Source organism: Lissotriton vulgaris, chromosome 9 (genome assembly GCF_964263255.1).
Source record: "Lissotriton vulgaris chromosome 9, aLisVul1.2, whole genome shotgun sequence".
NCBI lineage: Eukaryota > Metazoa > Chordata > Amphibia > Caudata > Salamandridae > Lissotriton > Lissotriton vulgaris.
In genome coordinates, this window is record NC_141697.1 from 564,151,272 (window position 1) to 564,169,843 (window position 18,572).

Here is an 18,572-nt window from a genome sequence, read left to right on the forward strand (position 1 = left end):
CGTGGCGAAGTTCTGGAACTACCTTCCTCTTCACCTACGGACCTCATCCTCTCTACTGGAATTCAGAAAAGGAATCAAGACATGAATGTCCAACTAAGCCTCGACAGCAGCACTCTCAGCACCTGGATACCCTCACGGGTGATTACTCGCGCTTTACAAATCCAGATTGATTGATTGAGACAGTCTCACAAGTTAAAACTTAGACACACACACATACATCCCTGTTGAAACACAAACACTCAGAGGTAAAGTTAGAGACACAATTGGTCCAATTCACAAAGCCTTTTGTGCACTTGGTGGGCAAATTGCAGGATTTACGGTTGTAAATTGACTTTTACAATTCACAAAATGCAAACTACTGTTCGTTATGTGATGGTTTCGTTTTTTGTATGGGGCACATATCACCCAGGATGGTATCCTGGCACCAACAAAATGGGATGTGGAGCCCTGTATGGTGTCTATTGGAAGGGGGTGTTTTTAGTTTCTTGTGAAATTCTAAGATGGAGTTGGCAGCTCTGATGTGGTAGGAGAGATTGTTCCAGGCTTTGAAGGTCAGGTAGGAAAAGGCATGACCCCAGCTCTCGCTCAGCTAATGCAGGGGAAGTTGGAGAAGACAGCCTAAGTGGAGGTGTATGAGCAATGTGTGGAATTGGATGTGGCCATTGAGTTATGGTGATTGTGCAGTTTCTTGTAGGTGTGTATGAGGAGCTTGAAGAGGGTACGTTTGTGGATAGAGAGCTAGTGGGGAGGTGTTTGGATATGCGCATGCAGAGTGGTAGTTTGAGAGGGAGTCTGACTGCTGCGTTCTGTACATCTTGGGGCCTCTTGGTGAGTTGAGCAGTGATACTGATTTTGAGGGTGTTGCCATAATCCAGGCTAGTGGTGATTAGAGCTTGTGTGACGATCTTCAGGTGTACAGCGGGAGCCATCTGAAGAGCTTCTGGATGCAACCAATCAATCAATCAATCAAGGAATTTGTAGAGTCTGCTACTCACCCGTTAGGGTCTCAAGGCGCTGGGGGGGGGGGGGGGTCTCTACTGCTCGAACAGCCAGGTCTTGAGTTGCTTCCTGAAGGCGAGATGGTCCTGTGTCAGCCGGAGGTGGGTGGGGAGGGAGTTCCATGTCTTGGCTGCCAGGTAGGAGAAGGACCTTCCTCCAGCGGTGGCTTTGCGAATACGTGGGACGGTGGCAAGAGCGAGGATGGCGGAGCAGAGCTGGCGGGTTGGCATGTAGAATGCGAAGCAGTTTTTGACGTACCTGGGGCCCACGTCGTGGAGAGCCTTGTGTTGACTTGTATTGACTTCGTTAGACATTGAGATGTTATTGTTGATCGTGATGCCCAAGTTCCTGTTTGAGTTGTATTGGGAAGTTGTTGGTCCTTGCTCTATGGGCCAAAAGGCTGAGGACCAGAGAGAAATGTTCCTCTCCGGGTATGACCACTTCCATCTGGTCAGTGTTGAGTTTTAGGCAGTTGCTATTCATCTAGTATGCAACATCGCACACGCAGCTGATGAAATTAGCTTGAGTGTTTGAGGTGTCCTACAAGAAGAAGAGGACGAGCTAGGTGTCGTCGGCATGAGAGATAATGCTGAGTCCATGAGCACAGATGACTTTAGCAAATAAGGTCATGTAGCTGTTGAAAAGTGTAGGGCTATGAGAGGAGCCTTGAATGACACTGCAGATCATGGTTGGAGGCAGTACGGGGCTAAGCAGACACTTTAGGTGCATCCTGAGAGGAAGGAGCTGATCCGTCAGGGTGCTGGTCCGAGGATTCCCATCTCGTGGAGCTGTTGGATGAGGATGGTGTGAGAGACGGTGTCCTATGCTGTGAGAGACGGTGTCCTATGCAACCAAGAAGTCGAGTAGGATGAGTGCTGCTCTATCCCCCTTGTCCATGGTGAAACAGATGTCATCGGTGGCAGTGTAGAGGGGGGGGTTCAGTGCTGTGGTTCGGCATGAATCCAGATTGTGATGGGTTCAGGTGGTGTTTTGCATTGAGGCGTTGAGCCATTTGGTAATTGATAAGCTTTTCTAGTACTTTCCCTGGCAGGGGAGGAGGGAGATGGCTCTGTAGTTAGCCAGTGTTTTCGGGCCCAATGAGAATTTCTTTGGGAGTAGTGAGATGGTGGCGTGTTTCCACACATCTGGGGAGGTGGTGTGGTGATAAAACCATTGAGGATTGGTGTGAGGGCTTTGCAGTTGGGGTTGAGTCTTGTGGTGAAATGGAAATGAGAGCAGCATTCTGATGGGGCTCCAGAGAATATTAAATGCATCATATTGACAGTTTCAATTGGGGTGATGGCTTGTGAGCAGGTCAGGGAGGTTTTTGGGGGTGTTGTTGTCATTGAAGTGGATAGTAGTGAAGGTGGAGAGGTCCAGTTGAGATGCAAAGTTGTTGTAAATGGTATTGCATGTGTTTGTGAAGTAGTGAGAGAGCTGAGTGCAGAGTTTCTGTGAGGGGGTAATGGTTGTGGAGCTGGTGGCAGGAGACATGTATTTCTTCACCATGGCAAAGATTTCTTTTGAAGTGTAGGGTGAAGTGTTGGAGCCGTTTTGAATCCTTTCAGTGAGTGCTGAATCACTGGTGGCAGTTCTAGAGGGCTGATCTGTAGGTGTCTCTGTCGCTGTTGCCAAGGGTGTGGCACCGTCAGCGTTCAAGTTGTTTCAGTGGCGCTGGATGAGGTCTTCTCTGAAATAGCTTGCTTGTGGTTTGTAGCGGTATGTGGAGGTGGTTTTTAGTGGAGCCAGGGAGTCTGTGAAGGAGGTGGTCCATGTGTTGAAGATCACGTCATGTTGGGGCATGCTTTGTGACTGAAGCTTAGTGGTCCAGGTTTCTTCAGGTACCTTGTTCCAGTTGCACCAAGAAGTCTTGGTATGTTCAGTTTTGTGCTGGTTGGGCAGGATCAGGCTTAAGAGGATGAGGGAGTGGTCTGTCCAAGAGAGTAGGGTGGGAATGTTCATTGTGACATTGGATAAGTTGATCAGTACGGGGTCGAGGAGGTATCTGGCTATGTGGATGGGGTTTTCACTTGTTGGGTAAGTCCTAGTGTGCTCAGGTCTTCCAGGAGGTGAGTGGTGTGTGGGTCTTTTGGGTCCTCTAAGTGAAAGTTGAGGTCCCCTAGTAGATTGAAAGAGTTGGATGCAAGTGCCAGTGGAACGATAAGGTTCACAAGAGTGGCGTTGAAGTTGGATCTTGGTCCAGGGGGCAGGTAGAGTATGGCTCCTCCCAAAGTGGTAGTGTTCGAGATGGAGAGTCTGAAGACCATGTATTCTAGGCACTTGCTAGTGTTTGCTGAAGTAATGGAGCAGTTGATTTTCTCTTTGTAGAAAAGTCCTCTACCAGGTTTGCTGGTTCTATCCTGTCTTGCAATCTTGTATTTGGGTGGAGGAACACTGTGGTGTCAGAAGATGGGTTAAGGCAGGTCTTGGTGAGGAAAAGTAGGTCCGGAAAGAGGCCTTGCAGGAGGCCCCACACTACTGTAGCATGTTTGGTGAGCGAGTGGGTGTTGAGGAGTAAGAAGGTGAGGATGGGGTGTGTGTTGTACATGGTGCTGTCTGTTGGGGTGTGGTTAAGTGTACAGTGCATGTGGGTATGGGGCAGTGGACATGGGTCAGGGGAGGCACAGACGGAGGTCCAACTAGTGTGCAGGGTGGAGAAGGTGCTGGAGAAACGGCAAAGGATGTGTGGATGTAGTTTGCTGTGGTGGTGGGAGCCAGAGGACGCAGGTTGGCGGCCATGCAGGAGGAGCAAAGAAGGTGCGTGGTGGGAGTGGGTGATAGAGATCCCACAATAAGATGGCCGCACTTTAGTGCAGCTCTGCTGGCCATGAGCTATAATAAGCCTGCCATCCGGCTACAATCCAGCCAAAAAAGAGAGCCCTAAACGTATGGAGACCGATGCAGTGCTGTGGGACGTCAAATCTGACTTCACAGTACAATGGCGGTGCGGTTTAACACGTGAGTGAAACGCTGCATTTGAGGCCGCCAATATTAAAATGGTGGACGCATGACAAGCTGCGTTACCTGCCCACACCTTTAACACCTTGGCTGCTTGAGAGATTCCTCTCCTGTGCTGGGCCCTAATAGAAATGGGTGTGGTCATGACGAGCCCAGCTCGTCATGAGCACACGAGCACTGTGCCTCATGACGAGCTGAGCTTGTCATGAGCACAAAAGGGGTTAAAGATAACAGCATAGGTGAAGACTCTGTGAGCAGTGCCGCTGCAACGGACAGTACTGAAATGGCCTCCAGGTCTGCTGTGGGCTGGAATACAGTGATGGCTGGGACCTGGGCAGTTGGCAGGGGTGAAGCGCTGTGACAACATGGCGAGCAGAGAAAGGTGAGGCTACATGAACAGCAGCAAGTAACTGCAACCGTCAGCACAACAAAATAGCTCTGCCTGACATGTTATCCATCTCAAGAGCAAGTGTGGGTGGAGTGTGGGCCCATAAAAACAGATGGCGGCTGGGAAAACTATCGCCGAAGAGTACAAGTCGGGTGGCCCTCTAAACAGTGCGTGACAGCACCGTGTGGCCGAATCGCCTGGAGACCAACGGACCATCTGGAGTCAATAATTGATGCAGCTGAGTGCGAGCGCAGCACGCAACCGCCAGAAAGGTGCTTGGTGACGATGACATCTACAATAAAATTACGGGGCTGGCGGCTGCTGCTATGGCCCTGCATCAATAGCGGACCCCTGCAAGAGTGTAAATTTCGTCGCCCTCCTGCAAGGTAGACACTGGCAGAGCCTATGAACTGTCGGAAGGTATACAAAAACACCAAAGCAAGCATACAAGAGCAGCCTGTCCTAATGGAGACAGCCCTGCCGTGTTTGGCCACTGCACCCAGACTCTGAAGTGAACAAATATAATGGTGGGATTCAACTTCATGACACCTGCTAAGCCATTTTTTTTTAAATTTCAAACGTTTTTATTGGTAGTTTCCAAATAAACAAAAAATTACAAGCATTACAAACATTGAGTACATAAAAGCAAGAAGCATACGGTTGTGGTACATGGGTTTAAAGTAGTGACTATAATATTGGCAATTGGATGGGAGACAATAAGCACAATCATTCAGGAGCATAACATAAGATAACATAACTAAGCATGGGCGGATTTTGCGGATCCACGAACAGCACGGGTATTGTGCTCGTGAAAGTCAAGGATGCAAAGGCCTCTATCCAGCATCACAGCTGATGTTCCACGGTAGATTTGGGATGAAGGCACACCTGCCCAGCCTCGACGACGCTCACAATTGTTTTTGGGCTAATGAATGAGTCACTGAATTTGAGCTTCAACTAGTTCGAGCGACCATGTGTGTGTTACTATGCAATCGCCCCGAAGGGCGCAGGGGTCCCTGAGTGAGCTGTCCATCATAGTGGGTAAATGGCGGGAAGACGGTGCACACCGCGAGTGTGTGAGTGGGACCAAACGTGCGGGGCTTCAATGCGAGTTCACATGCCTCTTGTGTGTATAAAAGGTCAGAGAAAGATCAGTTCAGCAGATGAAGAGAAAGAAGCCCCTGGTCACAAGAACAGCACAGGTATTGCGCTAGTGAAAGTCAAGGATGCAAAGGCCTCTACCCAGCATCACAGCTGATGTTCCACGGTAGATTTGGGAAAGGAAATTACACCAGCCTAGCCTGTTGTAACTATTTTACGATGGCGCCGGCAAGCTGCCAGCACCATCCTAAAATAGTTACTAAATTAGCTTCAACAGGAAGCTCTAATAGATAAAATCGAGCACCTGCTTTATTTTATCTATTAGAGCTTCCTGTTGAAGCTAACTTAGTAACTATTTTAGGATGGCGCTGGCAGCTTGCCGGCGCCATCGTAAAATAGTTACAACAGGCCAGGCTTCAACTTTTGCCCCCGGAATAATCCGCCGCTCGCGGATTTGCGAATTCTCGGTAAATTCGCGGGAGTTCGCGGATCGCGAATTTACCGAAAATTCGCAAAATCCGCGAGCGGAACGGATTTTCCGCTCATACTTAAACATAACGTAATTAAAAAAATCATAAAGGAAAATATTGTGTCAGTAGAAACAGTAGTATCAGTGTCTTGATCCACAGGTTATTGTAGCCGCTGTTGAGACAGTTTAGTTAACCGGCTAGATGAAATGGGAAGCACGGGCAAAACAAAAATGAAGTTAAGGTGACTGGCGCCGAGGGTGCATGTATGTGGAACATGGTGGTTTGTGGGCGCTGAAATAGTTGTCAAGAGTGGCCCACATTCGTCTCTGAGGGAGTCGCCATGGTGAGTGTTGTAGTGATATATTGTCAGCACCTCTTAGGTTAATTATCCAATTTAACCAGCAGGCAAAGGAGGATTTTTGGGTATCTTTCCAGTTATTGAGAACAACTTTAACTGCAGCCATGAGGAGTAAGTCTAATAAGGCCCTATCATTGTCATTAAGGAACGTGGCTTTGAGGAAACCAAAGACTTGGTAGGACATTTCTCTGGGGGAGGGGGGAGAATGAGAAGACCTTATTGAGAAATCCGAAGACTTTATCCCAAAAGGGAACCACGCACTCACATTGGAGTATGAGATGTTCAAGATCACCGTCAACAACTTTACAGTTCCAACAGGTTGCATCGTCTCTGATGTGGTGAGCGAAAAGCCGTGCTGGTGTCCAGAAATCATTATGGAGCAGCCAAAATCTTGTCTGGGAGAGTGTAGGGCTGATTTTGTGTCTCATGGTTGATTCCCAGGTTTTGGTCCAGTGTACATCAGATATAGGGAAAGAGGAGTGTGATTCCCAGAACTGTGTGAGTTGTTTATTAAGATTGGAGTGTTGCGGGCGTAGGAGCTTATAGATCCAGGACACCTGGTGGCCTAGTCTGTTTAGCCTGGAGAAATAGGTCGGGAGAGAGGGAGGGCTTGCAGAGAATTTTGCTCTAGTGATCGCCAACTTTACCTTCAGAAAGTTATAAAATTCAAGTAGAGCCAGGCTATATTGGGATTGGAGTTCCCTGAAGGAGAGGTGGAACGATCCTTTATACAGTTGGTGTGGGAAAAAATACCTTTCTTAACCCAAAGGTCATTTTGCAATGGTTTGCCCTTATACAGCACAGTACGGTTATGCCAAATCGATTCCCACCTAGAGCGTCGAATACTGGCATCTAGGAGTTTATTGACTTTTAACAGAGCGATTTTTGTGTTCTGTAAAATGGATTTCGAGCAAGTGGTCGTGTTCAGGCTTGCGGTCAAAACAGCTGCTGGGGCAAGATTTCTAAAAAGGGCTTTTTCTATCTCTATCCAAACTGGGGTGTAATCGGCAGGAGGTGACAGCCAGTAAGAGCCTTGTTTGGCGAGGAAAGCAGTTTGGTACAGCTTGAAATCCGCTAAGTTAAGCCCTCCAAGAGACTTGTCCTGGCGGAGTTTCTTTATGCTAATCCTTGCTCTTTTTTTCCTTTCCAGAGATATTTGGTGAGTAGGGCATCTAATTTGTGGTGAAAATCCGGGGATAAAGTAAGGGGCAGCATCGTGATGAGGTCGTTTACTAGAGGAGAGATCATCATCTTGATGGTCTCAACTCTCCCCCACCAAGTTAAGAAGCGAGGGGACCATCCATCTAGTTGCGATTTAATTTTCTCTAAGGTGTTTCTTTCGTTGCGCTGTAGTGTTTCAAGAAGGGGACTACCAAATTCAATCCTGAGGTATTTAATGAAGCCGGACTGCCAGGACAGGCCAGAATTTCCTAGCATGTCCCTGGTGCCGTATATGTTCAAGGGTTTAACCTCTGACTAGTCCTGGTTCAATTTGTAGCCAGAGTGGAGAGAACATTTTTCTATGGTGGTCATGAGAGCCTCGATGGAGGAGTCTGGATGTTCTGTAACCATCAAGATGTCATCCGCATATGCGGCCAGTTTTATTCGCGTCTCACCGAATTCCACTCCCATGATATCATCATTCCATTTTATATCCGCGATGAGGGGTTCGAGGGCCAAGAGAAATAGAGCTGGTGAGAGAGGGCAGCCCTGCCTGGTTCCTTGTTCTAAGCGAAATGGTTCTGACAGGGAGCCAGTTCAGTTCAGTTCAAAAGCTTTTATTCGATTTGTAAAACAAACCATACAAGCAGAACAAGTTTACGTCTGACAGGGAGCCATTTATGGCGATCTGGGTGGTCGGGGAGGACTAAAGGACCATTACCATGTCTATATAGGACTTCCCCAGATTGAAAGATTGCATGCATTGTTTTAAAAAGGACCACGACACCCTGTTGAACGCATTTTTCCGTGTCCAGGGTGATGGCAACAGAGGGAGAGGCTTTTATTTTGGCTTTTTCCAAAACATGACAGAGTAATCTTGTGTTATTGTTGGACATGCGATATTTAAGAAACCCTGTTGGACAGGCCACATGAAGGGCTCGCTCCCTCCCCGCATGACAGAGCCCGGACATCGGCTCCCAGGTGCTACCCACAGAAGCAACCCACACTCCGTCCCCTACGGGACTCCTACCCCCGGACATCTCTGTATCACGGGCCCGGGCCACCGTCAGCACCATTGCCCAGCCCGGCCGCCATCTTGGACACTGCACCACGAGGCCGCATGGCCTCAGCTCGACCCCAACCCTGGGCCTGGCCAGGCCCCGACATCCCGGCACCACCATCCACCCAGGAGGTGAACGGACCACTTGGCAGGTCAATGGGAGAAAGAAGTGTTGATGGCTCTCCCCCGCCAGGTGCCGATCGCCCCCAACCTCCCCGGGCGCTGGCTCCACCCCCCTGCTGGGTGTCTGGACTCCCTCATCCCGGACCTCCCGACCTCCAAGTGCGAGGGTCCGGACATCAAAGGCCGCCAGACCTATAACTGGGGCAGCTCCAGAGCAGGAAGGCAGTTGTATCCTGGAGTCGAGAGACACCGAGAAGAACTCATCCTTGACGGACTGCTGGCGCTGCCGCAGCCCTGCCTTGTGAACTGTCGTCCCACCGCTGCCACCAATGTTAGACGGGACCTGGATGGTCGGCCGAGGACGGAGAACTAAAACTAGCGGAACAAAAATTGAACCTAGAACACTTACGGCTCCGAGAAGAGCGGGAGGAAAAACAAAAACAAAGGGAGCTTGAAGAAAAAAGACTGGCATATGAACACGAGCGCAAACTAGCAGAAATAGAACTACGTAAGCAAGGCAAGGACCTGGGGGTGTCCGAGCAACCGCGCACCCCAGGAACTTCAGAACCAAAGGTCCACATTCCCAAAGATGTCGTCCGAGAGTACTACCGAAACGACGACATACAGCAGTGGTCAAAGGCCTATGAGATCGCCATGTCCTCTCACCGGATCGATCGAAGTGACTGGGGAGCCGGTCTATGGGGGAGGTTTGTCAATGAAGGCCGTGATGCCCTGTTACAGCTCCTGGATCATCAAATGACATCCTATGATCACATGAAGGCCGCCCTCCTCACTCGATATGGGCTGACACCCGAAATGTACCGCCAGAGGTTCCGCGACTGCACCCGAATCCCGGGTACAACTTGGGTGGAATATGTGAACTATTTCAGCCGAGCCCTTGAGGGATGGATCAAGGGGAGCAACGTAACGACCTACGAGCAGCTTTTTAACCTTGTTGTGTGGGAGCACCTCTCCAACAACTGCTTTGTCGAGCTCAGGCAGCACCTCCTCGACAGTAAATTGACTGATCCACGGCAGCTCGCCGCCGAGGCTGACCGATGGGAAAGCACCCGAGTGGGCCGGGGTGGCCCGAACGAGCAGAACAGGAACAACCAAGGCCATCACCGTCCCCGAGGAGGAGGAGGAGGCCAGGGCCGGGGGAAAGACACCATCCCGGCCGCTCCCGCTACCAGCACCCCGCCCCCGGCCGGCCGGGGCAACCCCCCGATGCGCCCGGGGTTCAGAGCCAATATCACGTGTCATCGGTGCCAGCGAGTCGGTCACTACGCCAATGACCCGAACTGCCCACAGAACCAAACTCCGAGGCCCCGCCAGGTAGCTGCCGCCGCCCTAGGAGAAGAGCAAGTCTCCGAAGAGCAGGAAGATTACGAACAAGAGCAACAAGAGTGGGAACCGGCCGCCATGGTCCTGGCGTGCCTAGGGGGAAGAGACATGATCCCGCGGGCTCCCCTACCCGCCAACACCAGAAAATACAGTCAGTGGGTGAACATAAATGGGCGCAAGGCCGAAGCCCTACGTGACACGGGGGCCAGTGTGACGGCCGTCCGCTGTCACCTGGTGACCCCCGAACAAATAATACCGAACGTTCTCTGCCCCGTCCGTTCAGCCGACAATTCGGAGAGCATGTGTCGGATGGCCTGCGTCCCCTTTGAGTGGGGAGGAGTATCCGGCATGCTGAAGGTGACGGTCCGCGATGATGCCCCCGTGGACTGTCTCCTGGGGAACGATCTCGAGAGTTCCCCGTGGACCGCCGTAGAAAGAAGAGAGCACCTGGGGATGTTGGGCCTCCCGGACTGGGCGTGCGTAACCACCCGGTCCATGGCGGCCCGCGCCATTCCCCGACCAGAAGAACCCGAATGGCCAGCACCTCCTCCCCCGATCGCTCCAGTGGGGGACGCCGACCCCGCCGACCCCCCGGAACAAACCCAAGAAGAACTCGCTCAGCCCCAGGATCTCCCAGACCTGGCTCAGTGGCGTCAAGAAGGGGGACCCACCCAGGAACAATTCCGTCAAGAGCAAAAGACATGTCCCTCCCTCGAGGGACTACGACAACAAGCCCTCGCCCAGAGCGCGGGAGATACCGCCGGGGCCCACTGGATCTATTGGGACAATGATCTATTGTACAGCGAACAAAGAATCGCCGAGTTGGGGGCCAGTCGAGTGTTGGTGGTGCCCCTCCGTTTTAGAGACTTCCTGTTGAACTTGGCCCACGACGTCCCCCTGGCCGGACACTTGGGTCAGGACAAAACCTACAACCGCCTGGTGACCCACTTTTACTGGCCCAAAATGAGAAATGACGTGCTCAACCACTGCCGGTCCTGTCCCACTTGTCAGGCCAGCGGGAAGAGCGGCCGCAAACTCAAGGCACCCCTGCAGCCCTTTCCGGTGGTTACCACCCTGTTCGAAAAGGTGGGAATAGACATTGTGGGGCCCCTGGACCCCCGAACAGCACAAGGGCATCGATTCATCCTGGTACTGGTGGACCATGCCACCCGCTATCCCGAGGCCATCCCCCTTCGAACTGTAACAGCACCGGTGGTCGGCCGAGCCTTAATGGGGATCTTCTCCCGGGTGGGCTTCCCCCGGGAAGTCGTCAGCGACAGAGGCACGAACTTCATTTCAAAATACATGAAATCCCTCTGGCAGCAGTGCGGGGTCACCTACCGATTCACAACCCCCTATCACCCGCAAGGAAACGGACTGGTTGAGCGGTTCAACCGTACACTCAAGGGAATGATTATGGGGTTGGAAGAGCCCCTCCGCCGCCAGTGGGATGTGCTCCTCCCGTGCCTCCTCTTCGCCTACCGAGAAGTCCCTCAGAAGTCCCTCGGCTTCAGCCCCTTCGAACTCTTGTACGGACACCCTGTTCGAGGGCCCCTCAGCCTAGTCAAGGAAGGTTGGGAGATGGCCCCCCTGAAAACCCCTCCAGACGTCTACAAGTACCTCCTGACCCTCCGCAATCAGACCAGGCGGTTCCGAGAAATCGCCAAAGCCAATCTTGAAGCCAGTCAGGAGGACATGAAGAAATGGTACGATCAGAACGCCTCCTCCATAGAGTTCGTACCTGGCCAGCAAGTATGGGTGATGTCCCCCACCGAACCTTGTGCCCTGCAGGATAAGTGGACGGGGCCCTTCAAGGTGATCGAGCGCAAGAGCCCCGTCACCTATCTCATCGACATGGAATCTCCCCGGAACCCCCTCCGGGTCCTCCACGCCAACAGACTCAAACCCCACTTTGTGCGCTCGGAGCTCAGCCTACTGATGGCTACAGACAGTGGAGCGGAAGAAACTCCGAGCCCCTCCCTGACCTACTGAGAACCCGTGAGAAAGATGGTTCAGTAGACGGGGTCCGACTGTCAGATGCCCTGACCTCAGAGCAGCGCCAAGACTGTCGGGCTCTCCTGCTGCAGTTCGCAGCCCTATTTTCCCTCACCCCAGGGGTCACCCCCTGGTGCTTGCACGACGTGGACACTGGGGACAGTCCCCCCATCCGACATCGGGCGTACCGCGTGCCAGATCGGGTACGTGCCTGCATCCAAGAAGAAGTGTCAAAAATGCTCACACTCGGAATCATCGAACCCTTGGACAGCCCCTGGGCCAGCCCAGTCGTACTGGTCCCCAAAGCTGCTGCCCCCGGCACCACCCCTGAGCTCCGATTCTGCATTGACTATCGGGGTCTGAACGCTGTCACCCGGACCGACGCTCACCCCATTCCCCGAGCCGATGAACTGATCGACCGCATGGGGGCTGCCCGCTACCTCAGCATCTTCGACCTGACAGCGGGCTACTGGCAGATCGGCCTCACCCCCAGGGCGCAAGAACGGTCCGCTTTCTCCACCCCGGATGGCCACTACCATTTCAAAGTGATGCCATTCGGCATGAAAAACGCTCCAGCAACCTTTCAACGCCTGGTGAACCAGGTATTGGCGGGCCTCGAAGAGTTCAGCGCCGCCTACCTGGACGATATCGCGGTTTACAGCCGCCACTGGTCAGACCACCTCCGCCACCTCTGAGAGGTCCTACAGGCCCTCCAACAGGCCGGCCTCACAATCAAGGCCAGCAAATGCCAGATTGGCCAGGGGTCCGTGACCTACCTCGGACACCAAGTGGGGAGCGGCCTGGTGGCCCCCCTCCAACTCAAGATCGCTGCCATCCAGTCCTGGCAACCGCCCGTAACGCAAACCGAGGTCCGGGCCTTCTTGGGGCTCACCGGATAATACCGGCGGTTTGTGAAGGACTATGGCAGCATTGTGGGGCCCCTCACAGCACTTACATCTAAGAACCAGCCAAAAAGAGTCGACTGGACTCCCGACTGTCAAGCGGCCTTCGAGAAGCTGAAGGTCGCCATGTGCACCGCCCCGGTACTCCAGGCTCCCGACTACAGCCGGGAGTTCATCGTCCAGACTGATGCCTCCGACCATGGCATTGGGGCCGTCCTCTCCCAACTGAACACCGAGGGAGTCGACCAACCAGTGGCCTTCATCAGCAGACGTCTGTTGGCCCGAGAACAGCGCTGGAGCACCATCGAGAGGAGGCCTTCGCAGTGGTATGGGCCCTCAAGAAGCTCCGGCCCTACCTCTTCGGTACCCACTTTCGGGTGCAAACAGATCATCGCCCCCTGCAATGGCTAATGCAGATTCGGGGGGAGAATCCCAAACTCTTGCGATGGTCCATCTCCCTGCAGGGGACGGACTTCACTGTGGAACACCGCCCTGGCCAGGATCACGCCAACGCGGATGGCCTGTCACGATTTTTCCGCCTCGACGAGGAGAGTCCCCAAGAAGATGGGTGACTCTCCCCGCCTTCAGCTGGGGGGGACGCATGTTGGACAGGCCACATGAAGGGCTCGCTCCCTCCCCGCATGACAGAGCCCGGACATCGGCTCTCCAGGTGCTACCCACAGAAGCAACCCACACTCCGTCCCCTACGGGACTCCTACCCCCGGACATCTCTGTATCACGGGCCCGGGCCACCGTCAGCACCATTGCCATCTTGGACACTGCACCACGAGGCCGCATGGCCTCAGCTCGACCCCAACCCTGGGCCTGGCCAGGCCCCGACATCCCGGCACCACCATCCACACAGGAGGTGAACGGACCACTTGGCAGGTCAATGGGAGAAAGAAGTGTCGATGGCTCTCCCCCGCCAGGTGCCGATCGCCCCCAACCTCCCCGGGCACTGGCTCCACCCCCCTGCTGGGTGTCTGGACTCCCTCATCCCGGACCTCCCGACCTCCAAGTGCGAGGGTCCAGACATCAAAGGCCGCCAGACCTATAACTGGGGCAGCTCCAGAGCAGGAAGGCAGTTGTATCCTGGAGTCGAGAGACACCGAGAAGAACTCATCCTTGACGGACTGCTGGCGCTGCCGCAGCCCTGCCTTGTGAACTGTCGTCTTGCCGCTGGCGCTGCCGCGGCCCTCTGCAACCTTCATCCTCGTTGGGACCTGCTGGTGCTGCTGCGGCCCGTTGTAACTACCATCTTCGTCGGGACCTGCTGGCGCTGCCGCGGACCGTTGCCACCTTCGACCTCCCCGGGACCTGCTGGCGCTGCCGCGGCCCGTCCTTCAAGAACGCCGAGCTCGAGGATTGTGAGCTACCCATCATCTCATCGCAACTACCAGATTGGTAATAAGACTGTCCCGCTACCCCCTTTCCCATCCAAGAGACTAGAATCGAGGGGACCCTTGAGTCCAGACCTCCTTGTACCATTATACCGTACCTCAAGATTGCTTATAAAGAACGTTAAATCTTATCCTTGTGTGGTGTCCATCTGTGGGGGGGAAGTTACTTGTCTGTACGATCGCTGGAGACGGTTCTCCCCGGAGACCTCTCCCCTTGTCCTCGGCCGACCATCCAGGTCCCGTCTAACAAACCCCACTTGAGAGTTGCTAATCAGTTTAGGGAGGATTGCATTGAGTCTGTGTTTAGGGTATTTGCATATATCTTGCAATCTAGATTTATGAGCAAGATTGGGCGGTAATTTTTTGTTAAAAGTGGGTCTTTACCCTCTTTTGGGATGACAATTATGGTGGCCTCATCCATTGATGTAGAGACACCACCTTTTACGGCAAAGGACTGGAATAGTTTTAGTAGGGAAGGACTGAGAGTTTTTTCAAATGCCTTATAGAAGCTGGACGAAAAGCCATTAGGAGCTCGAGCTTTATTGCTCCTGAGGGATTGAATGGAGGAAGAGAGTTCCTGGTGCGTGAAGGGGGACCCTAACTTGGAGCTGTCATCCTCAGAGAGTCTAGGGAGGTTTAACGAGCTTAGATAATTGGTGCATGCCTCTCGGTTAAACTTCATCTTGTTTTTGTAAAGGTCTTCGTAGAAAGACTGAACGGTGTCTAGAATTGTACTTTGTTTTGTATGGATGTTGATGGTGGGATCCTTAATTGATGCTATTCTGAATTGTTTTTGTTTTATGTTTGAGGTAAGACGCAAGTAATTCCCCTGCTTTATTACCCTCGCATCATTTCAGTGCCTTGAATTTATTTATCCATACTCCAACGCGTTTGTTCATAATTGTGTTATACTCGTATTTCTTACTTAGTAAGTAGGTCTAGGGTGGAAATATTGTCTAAGTCAGCCGAATGGGAGATTTCCAGTGTCTTGATGTCTCTCTCAAGTGTTTCTAGTTCTGAGTTCAATTTTTTGTTGGTCTGTGCCTGGATGCCTATAATGACGCCCCTAATTGTGGCTTTAAGTGCATCCCAAACAACAGAGATGTCCGAGACGGGTAGATAATTCAGTGTAATGTATTCACGGATGGCGTTCTCTATTCGTTGTTTGTTCTCTGGGTCTGAGAGGATGTCATCATTAAAGCGCCAGCATTTCGGGGGTAGGATAGAGCTTGAACCTGCGAGTTTAGTGTTGATACAGGAATGGTCCGAAACTAGTTTGGGTGCTATGTCCGTTTCTTCTATAAGGTGTATGAAAGGGCTGGAGATAAGGATGTAGTCAATTCTTGAGTAAGAATTGTGGGGAGCCGAATAGAATGTATAATTTCTCCCATCAGGGTGTTGTAGTCGCCAGGAGTCGCTTAACTTAAATTTGGAACAGAGACGATTGAGTATATCATGGGATCGTGAAGAATGATATGTGCATTTGGATTGGCGATCCAGGAGGGGGTCTAGAGGGAGGTTGAAGTCCCCGCCTACTATCAAGAGCTCATCTTGGGGAATGCCCTCAATGGATAATGAGAAAGATTCCCAGAACTCAGGGTCGTCAGTGTTCGGCCAGTTGATGTTTACCACGTGTATGGGATCCTCATCTCTCATTAGGTGTGCAACTAACAATCTCCCAGCTTTGTCTTGAGTGTGTGAGGTGATGGAAATGTTAGATTTTTTTTAGACTAGTGGAGAAGTGTGGCTCAAGTGGTTGGAGTGGCAGACCCTGATGCAGAGGTCTGGCCCGGACCAGGGTTCAATTCCCCGCTTTGGCGGGTCTTGGGCTCAAAATTTCCACGGACCTGACAATTCTTGCCTCGGTGCCTATTCCAATCATGGAGTCCCACTCTGTAACTCTGGGCAATAGCTTGCTTAATCTCCACAACGGCCCCTCACAGCAGGATGCCTGGCTTTCACCTTGGGGATGCCCAGTAATGGGTTATCTCGCAGGGGAATACCAGGACGGGTTCCCTAAGCAAGCGCTGGGACGCTTTCGGGCAGCCATGCGCTCTACAAATCAAATTTCATTTCATTTCATTCATTTCATTTCATCTTCATCACCCCCCTCTTTTTATGGACGGCTGGGGAGCATAGGGTGTACGAGATCCAATGATGCTTAATGAATTCAGTGTCTTCTTCTGACAGTTTTGTCTCTTGGAGTAGGATGATATCTTCTTTGGATTTTGCCAAGTAATCAAAGACTTTTACTGGGTGATTAAGTCCCTTGATGTTTAGGGAAACTATATTAAGGCTTTCTGTCAGGGTTTTAGTCAGTGTCATCTAAATGGTAGGGGTCGATAGGGAAGTGGCCAGCTCTGTGATAGGTGCAGCTGTGTAAGCGATGGGACCAATGTAAGTCGCAGAAGAGGTATGTGCTACATGACAGGAGTCCGGTTAAATGGAGGCTCTGTCTCATGATAGAGAACCTGTAGTTACCGTTATTGGGTCTGCCTATTGAATATGGCACGTACGATTTTACTTTTGAATTCTGGGCAGCGACTAACAGAGGAAGAAATAGAAATAATATGGAAACAACCAAAGTTACATTTATCCCAAAAGCCCACTCTCCCCCTCTCTCCCTTCCCACAGTACCCTTGCTCCCCCATCACTCCCGCCGCTCCCATCCCTCCACCCTCCCCTAAGATAACTCGAACTCAGGAGCTGCGACTGCAGTACCGTCTAAGGGCAACACAGAAATATATAGTAGGGTAGTATCTCAACAGGAGAAACGTACTTAATAAATAACCCCAATTCAACTGTGCGGTAATATATACTGCAGCATATGTGATTCTTAGTGCGGAGATGAAACTCAAGCATAACTTAAGCATATTTTAACACATTTGAACACCTTTTAACAGCTTTGAAACAAAGTGATCACATACGAGATCTAGGAATGTAATTACTCTTGTTGAGTGAACCAATATAATGGTCTATGTTTACTAATTAGGACTACATAGCTCTTATTGTTCCAGTAAACTGCCCCAATAGGGGGTCTATCATGGCATGTCATGAAACCAACTTTACGGCCGGAAGCTAAGCCTCAAGCTAAGTTATTATTTGAAGCTAAGTTATTATTTGGCAACTACTTGTGACTAAAGAGCAGTATGGTGAGCCCTCTGACACGAAAAAAGAGTAAGAAAACGGAGATACCAGTGGAGCCCAAAGGATCAGCAGTTCAGTGGGCAGTAGCATCGTGGGTGTCTGTTTTCCGTTAATTTGATGAGCCGCTAGATGAGTCCATGTTCTGTGGAGGCGAGTCTTCTAGGTGGTGTGCGAGAATTTGAGGGCTTGAGAAGATATGTGATCTGCCATGCTCGATGATCTTAAACTTTGACAGGCCAGCAAAGGAGAATGGAATGTCTTTCACCTTCAGTTTATCTCTTAAAAACAGGAATCCTTTCCTCGTTTTGACAGTCTCTTTGGAATAGTCTTGAGTAAAGATTATGCGATGACCTTCCCAGGTGATGTTGTGGTTTTTCCTGGCGAATTGCAAGATGGCCTCAGCGTGTTGATAGCGGAGTGGTTTACAGATCAAGGGACCAGGGCCTTTCTTTCCCTGGGCAATAAATGTTGGTATTCTGTATGCCCTGTCCAGGTCTAGACCGTGGTGGAATTTAATCCCCGTGACCATTGGGATCCATGCTTCAAGGAAGGCCACGCAGGATTCTGCATCTTTTTCTGAAACTTCCGGAACACCAAAGATGCGTACATTACCTCTCCTATTACGATCCTCTAATTCAGCATTCTGACGCTTGAGATCATTTCTGGCGCTCTGAAGATGCTGTATTATTGTGGATGATTGGGAGGTTTTGTCTTCTACGTCCCTTATACGTTGTTCCGCTTCACTAATGCACTTGTTCATAGCACTCATGTCCGGTCTGATCGCTGTGAGCTCCAGTTGCATGGTATCAGTATTATTTTTTGTTGATTTAGCTCAATCGTGGACTTCCGCCAGTTTTTTAAGAATCATGTCCATCGCACTAGTCAGGTCTGATTTAGCTTTGATTGGAGATTCAGATGTTGTTGGTTCGGGTCTTACTTTCTTATTATTATTCTTGCTGTCTCTGTCCACCATCTTCAGCGGGTCCGGTAGATTCAGAGAGGACGAGAGAAAGACTGGGTAGTGCAAATTTACTCCGAAAGGACTTGATAGTGAGTACCTGTTTACACGTTTTTATGTTTGTTTCTCTCTATTCTGCTTGTGATTTAAGTGATTGGGTCCTTCTTAGCTGGTTGGTAGAAGGTTTTGTGTACCAGGACGCGAGGCGAGA